This window comes from Cydia pomonella, chromosome 10, assembly GCF_033807575.1.
Source record: "Cydia pomonella isolate Wapato2018A chromosome 10, ilCydPomo1, whole genome shotgun sequence".
In the NCBI taxonomy this organism is placed as follows: domain Eukaryota; kingdom Metazoa; phylum Arthropoda; class Insecta; order Lepidoptera; family Tortricidae; genus Cydia; species Cydia pomonella.
This window is the reverse complement of record NC_084712.1, coordinates 245,567-255,761: the sequence shown is the minus strand read 5'-3', so window position 1 is coordinate 255,761 and position 10,195 is coordinate 245,567. Positions and strand designations below refer to the sequence as shown.

Genomic DNA, 10,195 nt, shown 5'->3' with positions numbered 1-10,195 from the left:
CCGCCAGTACCTGACTTCCGTTCTACAGTAAACCGTTCCCGGAACTTTTTTAAAACAGAACAAACAGTGGATTGTGGATATTTCAGTAACTTTGCTAGTGCTCTGTAGCTTAGAAGGGGATTTTCTGTGTGTTTGAGCAAAATCATTTTACGCTGCTGAAGTTCAGGGCTCTCCATCGTGAAAACGAATGTACGAAGTGACATGCGGCCCTATTCGAAAAATGCAATACGGAAAAGATATGAGATCGTTAAGTTCTGGTTTAGATATAGATAAGTTCTCAATTAGATATCGTTTGTATGTGGTATAAATGACAGAAGCTGCACGATTCGGATGACCAATGTCACTTTGACGTTAGAATATCTTTGAAAGATCTTAGTCAGTGTTGCCAGATGGGTTTTGCGTTCCGTTACGTGCACCTCTTAAAAATAGTACGCAAATTCAAGTTGAGTACGCAGTATAAAATTTACGGTGCGTTCCTAAATAATATTAATCGGAAAACTTTTTCTTGTTTAAGGAGACTCAATTCAATGCAAATTTGCCAACGGTGGCGTTTCGAAATGTAATACCGTCGCGGCGTCTGTCATACTTCGGTCTACTTAAACACGCTGCACGCTGCTGCGACGCGTCAGTACGTATGACAGGGAGGCAACACCAGGCTGACGCAACTAGGAACAAAATAAGTTTTGTATGGAACTTGTTTCGCAAATCTTTGCCAACGAAGAAAAATAAAACGTCAGTGCTATTTATTCTGTCAAGCTTACATCAAGTCAACTGTCAGCCTAATTGTTTTGTTTATTAGGAAGGCTTCAATGTTTTGTTCGGGTATTTCGTGCAATTTCTTTATTATTTAGTGAAAATATCGAAAATAGTGAACCGTGATCAGAGTAAAGAGCGACTTTGTTACAATGCCACCGAGAAAATGGTTTACTAAGTGTGAAATATGTGGCAAGCGAGCCACTCGAGAAAATCAAGAAAAAAGGGATTTTATGGCGAAATTTCCCTTGGATAAAGACCGGTACGTATTGCTTTAGATACTTTTGACCTTATTTTGGTGCAGCAGGCTTTAAACACATCGAAAATTTGATATTTTATATTATTTTTAGTTGTGAACTAGGGATGTACTAAAACTATCGATAATTGTATGTTTATTGATTTGTATATCAGTGTAAGTAATTAAATAAAATATGCGAAAATTCCTGAGAACTTGCATGCAATATGACACAAAATTAATTCGTCGAAGATTTTCAGTGGAAAGTTATCTATCATCTATGCATTAATGGTCATTATTTGACATATTTTTTTAAATCTAGTAATTATTTAATATATTAATCTGAAACGTAAGTAAATTAATCTCTCTTTTTGTGATCAATAAAAAATATTATACGACATTATTACACAAATTGAATTAATCCCATAGGACGCTCAATAAGACATGTGTTGTGGGTACTTAGACAACGATATATACATATAAATACATAGAAAACACACATGACTCAGGAACAAATACGCATCACACAAATAAATGCCCGTACCAGGATTTGAACCTGGGGCCATCGGCTTCATAGGCAGGGTTACTGCCCAGTAGGCCAGACCGGTTCTCATGATTAACAGACATATAAATACATAAAAAGTTAGAGCATTGATAAAGGGTTGTTGATAACTGGATGCCGAAAAACATGATTTATAGATGCATATTAGCGCTAAATAATCAGTTGATCATCTCATTAGCAAATACTTGGAATATAAACTGTAGATAAAGTCATGTTTGTCCAAGGCTGTATGTTTTCAGATGCAGGCAGTGGGTCAAATTTGTTGGGAACGAAGACCTGACGATACATCTTCCCATAGAAAAGTAACATTTATTGAAACATGTATGTGCAGAACATTTTGAAAATAAAGCTTTAAACAAATAAAAAAAAAACACGACTTAAAAACTGTATTAAAATAATTCGGGTCCACATTAAGTCCGACCAGATATTAGTCCAAGAACTATCCACTGTATAACATACAACTTAAATGTGGACTCGATGCTAGCCTGATTTCGAGTACAAAATCTGTAGACAGGAGCCTATGTTTCAACCCTCCCCATTTTATCGATATCGATAAGAATCGCAAGCGTGTAGCGTACTACACTATTTAAATCGGTTATGTTGGTATTATGGGTTCTTGACAGTTCTTTGTCGTAATTTTGGTAATGATTTACGAAACAAACTGAGTCCACTCGCTAGTATGGAAGTCCCGTCTCTTAAAACGTAGTGATTATATGCTCTTTGGGCAACACGTCGAACGTGGTTCACGGTAGGCCCTCTGTTCTGTGATTGTTAGGCAAACACAAACATTTTTTTTTGCGCCCACGAGTATTCCTCTGCGTTGAAGTCATTGTTGAAGTTTGAAAACTCATAAAGTTTTGTTTTGTGAGTGAAACCGTGAATAATACTAAATAAAAATGTGTGACAGTGATCACAGTGATGAAAATATGTTGCCCACTACTCCTCAGGAAATATTAAAGCCTTTTCCGTTTATGTTGTTCCGTTGTTTGCTATTTTGACAACTTGAAAAGTTTTATCGGCAGTTTGCGTGTTATTACTGTGAAGTGTTTGGCCAAACCGCCGCTACCACTTTTGAAAGGATGCCACCCAAAAATCCAAAAATGTAAGTTACACAAAACAAAAAGAATTTATTTGCAGAAAAATATAGCTATTTGCCAGTTCCTTTGATCGTTAACTTATGTGACTGTTTTTTTTCAGTCGCTCGAACGCAGCACAAATTAGATTGCTCGTTGAATACATGTCACAGCACACCCGGTTCGCCAACCGGGAATTTGACGGGCCTCTAAGGACCCCAGAGGTACGAGGCGCAATGGGAGGCCCTTGCACAGGCCTTAAGGGAGCACGGGCCCAATAAGTCAGTGCAGGCATGGAAAGTGGTAAGTAAATATGCTTCCCATAGTTAAGATTTCCATCACTTAGTCCGCATAGAAGTCTTCCTAAACAAGACACTTTTTTATAATTATATAATATTGAATGAAATTACAGTGCAATCTGTGCATAGTAATAAAATGAAGTATAATAACTAATAAAATTAACATCTTAATGATTACTGAGGTCATGATAATGCAGGTCAAAGAGTCAGTTGCTTATTATAATGTTTTCTAAAAAAGGTATTTAATATGTATAGTTTTGCTGTAGTGACCCACTAGGCTAAACCGGTCGTCGAACATTTGATTTGATTTTAATTTCTTAATAATATTTATGAAGTGAGTAATCTAAGCTTTCTTATTTCTCTTTGCTTAAACTAAGATCATGAAGAGTTTATTGTGTCTTGTTTATTGTATCTGTTGAGTTAATGTCAGGCTAAGTAGTTTCTAAAAGTACTTTGCGATACAAGTGCAAAAAGTAGGAAATTACCTTTTTGCATGTATATTGTACATGCAACGTCTTACAGTACATATGGCACTTTTCAATATATGCATGTATAGTGCTAGTTACTGCACTAGGGCGGTAAAGTAGCACAATATGTATTGCAATAGTACATTACGATACAAGTGCGAAAAATAGTTAATTTATTTATTTAATTAAACCTTTGGGAAACAAACAGGCAAAAACAACACACATAGTTAATCAGATTACACATCCACAAGCCAAACAGTTTCCACTAATGAGTAATAACAATTATGTTGCTCAGAAATTAACATTAATATCAAAACATGCAAAACTCAAATAACTCAAACTGTTGAAAACAATATTAACAAATTGGCAAGTATGCTGAAATATAGTAACTAATCAATATTATTATTAGCTGTACATTTTATTACAGAAACAAACTGTTGTAATGATAAATGGAATATATCAATATCAGAAAAAATTTCATTATAAGTTCTACACGCTCTAGCTAAGAACTTATTTCTTGCATATGTAGTACGACCAAAGTTAATTGCAAATAGGTTTGTGGAGCGAGTTCGCCGATCAGGACATCGAATTGAAATTTTAGACAAAAGATTGGGAGAATCAATAAGGCCATGTATGATTTTGAACAAAAATATCTGATCTCGAATTTCTCTACGGGGTTGAAGAGAGAAATTGTCAGGGCAAAAAGATTTAAATTTATATTAAATTTCATTGTTCTGATAAATTTGTTCTGAATTTTTTGAATTGTGTTAATGTGAACATTGAAATGAGGATTCCAGACTGTAGTAGCGTATTCTAAGTTGGACCTAACAAATGCGTTAAAGAGAAGTTGCAGAGTCTTAGGGTTTGTAAAATCCCTGCTTTGTCGGAAAATGAATCCCAACATTCTGTATGCTTTTGCTGAAATTTTGTCAATATGTGAAATAAATTGTAGTTCGCTATCAAGATTTAACCCCAGGTCCTTCACTTCAGACAAAACCCTTAAATTTTTGTTGTTTAATGAATAATTATACTCTATCTTATTGCGTTTTCTTGTAAATGTAATGGCACAGCATTTTTCGACATTCAAGTACAGTTCATTCATAGAACAATATAAACTCAGTCTATCAAGATCAGCTTGAAGTTTCATACAATCATCACTTGATTTAATAATGGTGTATATTTTAGTATCGGCATATAATAACAAGTCAGAAAATTTGAAACGAGTGGCGATAAATTAAAACACGACTGAAGGGAGTGTTTTAAATTGACACGAGTTGCGAATTACCTATTCGCACATGTATCGTACAACGTTTTACAGTACATAAGGTACCCTTTAAATGTTTGACACAGTAACGTAATATGGTAATTTTCGCACTCGTGCGGTAAAGTAGTACCATATGTACAGTCAGCGTCAAATACTTCGTAGTACACCATACTAAATATATGGTGTACCGAACTATTTGGCTACTTTGGTTGCTACAAAGTATTTGACGCTGACTGTACTGTAAAAGCTGTTTTAATACTATTAATAAGTATAGTTAGTGTATTAATTTTGCCATAATCGCATGCAGTTATGACTATGGGTATAAATATTGTTGAATTTATATAGCCGAGTCCACACAGAGCGACCGAGGAGGCGCGTGCGTTTTCCTTGCCCGAGCGCACGTCTACACTGGCCAGTTTGTGCGTGAGAATATTGCCTCACGCGTATGCTCGCTCTGTGTGGACCCGGCTAATCATGTATAAATGACAACAGATTTTATTCTCTAGGTGGGCACCTGCTCCCCGCTGGCGACACCCTTGCAGAAGCTAGCATTTTCAGATATATTTACTTTTTAAGTTTTTGGTTTGGTTTAACCGGAATTATTTTTACCCGACTATGAGAATGGGAAGGGTTATGATTTTAGTAGTCTACGTATGGATGCCGTATATATGCCGGTACGTTTTTGTTGTGTATAAATTACTAATCAATTTTGGTGAATGAGGTGTTTATAGGTTCATTTTTATGGGGTGACATAGACTACATAATAATATTTAACTGACTTTGGACAAGGAAGAGGTGCTATAGTTAAGAAAAAAATCATAGTCGGGTAAAAGTTTTTACAATCTTTTGCTTGTTTTCATTCTTATAACAAATATTTTAAACTTGCATGTGCTCATTGCCTCAGATTGACGACTACGTTGAGTTTTCGGGTGCTGGGAACAGTGTGGCTGGCAGCACGTTTTCTGCCACTGCTGAAAATCTCGTTGTTGTTCCAACAACCGCCACCGTTACTGCGGCCTTGCTCAGCGAACAACCCCACTTCTCCACCTCTCATTTGTCCTCGTCTCCCTCTCCTTCTGCCAGCCCTATACGCTCCACGCATTCAGTACTGCCCACAAGTCCTGGACTACCCGAACGTCCCTCTCTTGCCGCCCTTTCCGCCCGCTATGCCCGTCCCGCCCTTCTCGCTCGTTCCGCAATAACCGCCCAACCCGCACGTCTTCTCCTGCCTGCACGTCAAGTACACAGCTCTGTGTACGTGGATCCGCGCCCTGCACGCGTATCCACGTACACAGAGCTGTGTACTTGCCCCGCAACCGCACGACGGAACCGGCACCTTCGACAGCACAATTTAATCATCTGCAGCATGAGCATGATAATATTTTAAGAGTAATTAATTAATTTATGAACTAATAATTCTGTTTTAAGATCAGGTTGAGTACGAGAAACATTGTTTATTTAACTTGGGACAAGAAAAACAGTAACTTGGCAGTAAGAATGCATACATAAAGCCTGTAAGCTCCATACTTGACGTACCATTCCCTACAAGTGTTTCTCTTGCCTCCATATTTCGCTTACCCCATCTGACCTTATTTGTATTGATAAAACATACAAATAATAAATATATATATACGCGAGCAATCGCAAAATCTACATTTCGGGATTTCTCGTATCGTACAGTGCCGTTTAAATAAAATAACACCACCAACTACCCATAAGAGGGTTATTATGAAACTTATAATTAACATGCATTTTATTGAAAGGCTGGAATTTTATTTATCTTGAAATCTTGACCATGGTCATATGTTTGACTGGACGGTACACGGCAATGTTATTATTACTAATATATTTCATAACACTAGACTTATTCAATCCTAAGTAACCTATTAGCTTCTCATTCGTGTGCGGTATATATCAGCGTTTGGTAGTATCATAATAGTCAAATCTGGTGTTGGTTGTTGTTAATAGTTAAATGTTCATAAAATTTGACAACTTATTATAGTTATATTTTGTGTGAGTCAGTTATCATAACAGAAATAAGATATAAAGCTGTTAATACCGTAAATTGTGTATGGATATGTTTGACTCAAATTCTGTATTCCCACAATAAGTAGGTATACGGGGAGCCCGTAAGAAATCAGTGGTATATGAAGGCTTTCTTGTGCAACTTTAGTATGAGCTGGAACAAGTAAATGTAGTTATGTAGAACAGATAATCTCCATTGTGGTAGATGGCGCTATTTATTATGTGCTCTGTGATACCACTTAGTTTAAACTTGCTATAACATATTTTATGTTGACAGGATATCCTGAACGAACTGAAAATTTTTAATGAGGCGCAGAAACAAAAATGGAGTGTTTTGAAGGAGGGGCACGACTTGTTGGCGAATCGGTAAGACTTTTAATACTGATATCAAAGAAAATTTGAAACAGGTGGATTCTCAAAGAAACCTTTGTAGCCACAGTAAATTTACTGCAATTTTTCGACACATGATTAAAACTTTTAGAACGTCATTTGACTTTGATCCTTATCCGTACACTGATATGTGTATAATTTGTTAAATATCAAAAAGTGGCGCCATCTAATAGATCAAAGGCCCGGGCCGGGTTATGCCCGGTAATATGGCGCCCCTTTCTGATATTTAACAAATTTGACACATCAGTAAAAGAATAAGGATCAAAGTCAAATGGCGTTCTAAAAGTTTTAATCGTGTGCCTAAAGATGGCAGTAAATCTGCTGTAGCTACAAAATTTTCATTGACAATCCACCTCTATTTCAAATTTTCTTTGCTCATATCAACTAACAAATAAACGTATTATTTATTGTTTAAGTAGTATGTACTAGTAATAACACGCGAACGAATGAACAAGCACTCCTACCCTGAGGTTGAACTACCTGACTAATTATAGGTTCATCCTCTGACCTTTCCAAGGAGCAAGATCTTATTTTCGTGTATGAGAGCCTTTGGAATACAATATTATTAACGCCCGAATGAGTGCTACCGCGTTTAATTTCGCCACTAGGGGTGCTAGTGTAGACGGAGGTCTTTCGAAATGTCAAATGCATAGCTTTTTTATCGTGAATTTCTACTCCTCATTCATAATTGTGGTAAATCTTATTTCATCTTTGATTAGTTAGTCACCAAACAAAAGTAACTCAAATAGCCGGGTCCACACAGAGCGAGCATACGCGCCAGGCAACTTCCTCACGCACAAAACGGCCAGTGTAGACGTGCCTCGGACGAGGCGGAGCGCGCGTTTTCCTCGCCCTAGTGCGCCGCCTCGGCCGAGGCACGTCTACACTGGCTGGGATTACCATCGAATCGTCTAATGTCGGTTTTGTTCCTTTGGGTTTGTTGTACCTAGTGACATGTTTTTTAAACGATTGCAACGCCATCTGCGAGTTGCTCGAGAGACTCAACTTACACACATATATGGATGTGGCTTCAAAAGTAATCACCGTTAATATCTCGTACCTTGAATAAAGGACCCACTTCTTAATTATTATTATAAATTATATTTTGGTATTGTTCCAGTATTAACACATTGGAGGACACCGAGATTATTGAGAACTTGGAAGACACAGTTATAATGGAAGAGGAAGACGTCTGAGCTAAGCGCTGTCCTCGCACCCTCCGTCTAGTTTACGTTTGCGGCCATATCAAAAATACACACCGTATGTTTATTAGGGTTCCGTACCAAAAAGGTACAAAAGGAACCCTTATGGTGCTATTGCTAAATATCTCGAGAAGTACTTAAGCTATCGATGTGAAATTTGGAATAGTAATGAATAACGCTGACCCAAACATATTGGATGTGTATTTATTTTATTTTATTTGTAAGTATTAATAATGGAAAATTCCCAATATGAAGAGGGGGTAAAATTTAGGGCTCGCGGTCGTGTCCGTGATTCGTGAACCCGTAGCCGTGCGCCCGGGTTCGTGTTTCACGGCAACGGTTTTCTGGTCCGTTCCACACGTGACATTCGGCTACGTGAAATTAGGGTACGTGAATCCGTGTAGATCCGTGTAGGCGTGATCACGGCTTCACGTACCTTAAGAACACGCCGGTTCGGTCCGCCCGCGACGTTGAGTGAAGATACGATGCGGTCTCTAAGAGCTACGAATAAAAATGTATCGTGAGTTTTTTATTCATAGCTCTAATTCCGTTTCATTACTTTTGAATTAAAATTTATTTCCAATAGTAAGTCCTTTTAAATATTAATGAGTAATAAATGAATAGAACAAAACATTAATTACAATGAATAGCTACTTTAATAAACGGGTTGCTAAAATAATACCACAACACTGTGTGTCAGGAGACCAACTGTGATGTCAGGAGTAACTAATGACAATGAATGTGAGTTCAAAATTCTAAACTTCACTTCTTTCAACTTCACGAACAAAAGGTAAAGCCCACAGCTACTTATGTATATTGTTTGTTTCATTTTGTCTGCACGTGCAACTGCACTTCTTATCTACAAAAAAAACCCGGTATGTTGGCTTAGCTTGTTAGTCATACAATAAAACACTCTAACAATAATATGTCATTATTACCTTCAATCTAGAAATAAACAGTACTCTTTAATGTGCCGAAAGTCCGAAACTGATAAGAACTGCAGCTGCGTACTTTTTTTCCGTGGCCCCGTACATGTGTTTTTGTTGAATTTGTTTACCTGTATTACCTTTATCATATCTACCGAAGATTTGCAGAAATTTACCCTTTTGTTTCTTTGAATTAGGATTGCCTTGTTTATATTTAGGCTACGTTATATTCTTTGATAGTAGCAAGCTTTTACAAGTATGTTTCATTAATTTCATTAATACTTAACAGAAATAAATGTCTTCTTTTGATTTAATAATGACAACCAGTAGCACAGCGTTGCTTAAGTTCATAATTATAATGATACTTACTACAAAGCTGATGGTCCCGGGTTCAAATCCTGGTAAGGGCATGTATTTGTGTGATGAGCATGGATATTTGTTCCTGAGTCATGGGTGTTTTCTATGTATTTAAGTATTTATAAATATTTATATATTATATATATCGTTGTATAAGTACCCTCAACACAATACTGTGGGACTTAGTCAATTTGTGTAAAAATGTCCTATAATATTTATTTATTATTATTATTTTAGTGCAATGCAACGAGCAGGTCGCTAGTTTTGACTAAAATCAATAGCTGGTTATACAAAAAACAGAACAACCCCAAATTATTTAGATATAACCATTATATTCAAATCGATGCAAAAAATACAATTTAAGTTTAATTCACACGTAAATGTTTGTCCGATGAACGTCCCGTATTCTATATACTAAGTGGTAACTCAATTCAACAATACCTAGTCCTTATTTATTTTTGTCCCGGGCGTGTCGAACATACGAGACGTGCGATAAGTACCTATCCAACGGAACCGAGCCCGAAGCTCCGCACACGAACGCAGGTACGGGCTACGTATCATGGCGTGTCACGTTCACGGCGTGTCACGTGAATCCGGACGCGAACGCAGGTACGAGGTACGTACCTTGCCGTGTTCGTGAAA

At 37.1% G+C, this 10,195-nt stretch overlaps 1 long non-coding RNA gene across 2 annotated transcripts; it reads left to right on the top strand.

The window, feature by feature from the left end:
• The first annotated feature begins 2,354 nt into the window (after window positions 1-2,354).
• Window positions 2,355-8,462, top strand: LOC133521792 (uncharacterized). Of its 2 annotated transcripts, XR_009799932.1 has the most exons (4): window positions 2,355-2,652; window positions 2,748-2,926; window positions 5,385-7,044; window positions 8,189-8,462. It is a non-coding gene; the product is annotated as an uncharacterized LOC133521792 (long non-coding RNA). The 2 variants fall into 2 exon arrangements; XR_009799931.1 differs by having other exon boundaries at window positions 2,355-2,926; window positions 6,956-7,044.
• The last annotated feature ends 1,733 nt before the right edge of the window (window positions 8,463-10,195 follow it).